Here is a 677-nt window from a genome sequence, read left to right as displayed (position 1 = left end):
CTACCTTTCTGCCATTTTGTTCTCCTTACCTGTCCTTTAAGAGGAGTGTGAACCTCAGAGATTTACAGACAGGTTCAGAAATGTCCTTTGGTACTTCAAAACACCTCTTTCTGGCTCCAGAAGTGAAAGCACTCAAAACCTCTGTAAGTTTTGCCAATGGAAGTGCAGTAAAATAGAGGCTGTGTTTTCATTTCTCCCTTTTTTTTTTTTTTTTTTGAGGTAGCTTAATTTTATGTGAGACAGAGGTCATTCCCTGTAAAACACAATGCTTTGGATATTCGAAATGCTACCAGGTGATCCAGGCTAAAAATGTAAGACCTGCCTGGCCAGAACAAGGACCAGTCTATCTTGGTATTTGGCCTCCAAGCGATGGCTGGGTACCTGAAAGCCTAGAATTGAGAGAATTTGTATTGTAGGCAAACAAAATACCATTTAAAATACGTAGTGCTTTGCACTGGGCTAAATTCCTGTCGTCCCCTATAGACAACCAACTGGTGCTCCAGATCATGAGGTGTGAATATGTTAGTATCTTACAACCACTGTTCACAGTTCCAACTAAGCAGTTTAAATAAGAAAAGGCAAATACTTAAAACGTGTATAAAAATGGGGAAGACGAAGAAATAGGAAATGGACTAAATCCTGGAGAAGTCCTTGCTGCTCTGAGCTCTGTTGGTGCT

Source organism: Calidris pugnax, unplaced genomic scaffold (assembly GCF_001431845.1).
Source record: "Calidris pugnax isolate Ruff unplaced genomic scaffold, ASM143184v1 scaffold14, whole genome shotgun sequence".
Classification (NCBI taxonomy): Eukaryota; Metazoa; Chordata; class Aves; order Charadriiformes; family Scolopacidae; genus Calidris; species Calidris pugnax.
Note: the sequence above shows the minus strand (reverse complement) of the source record.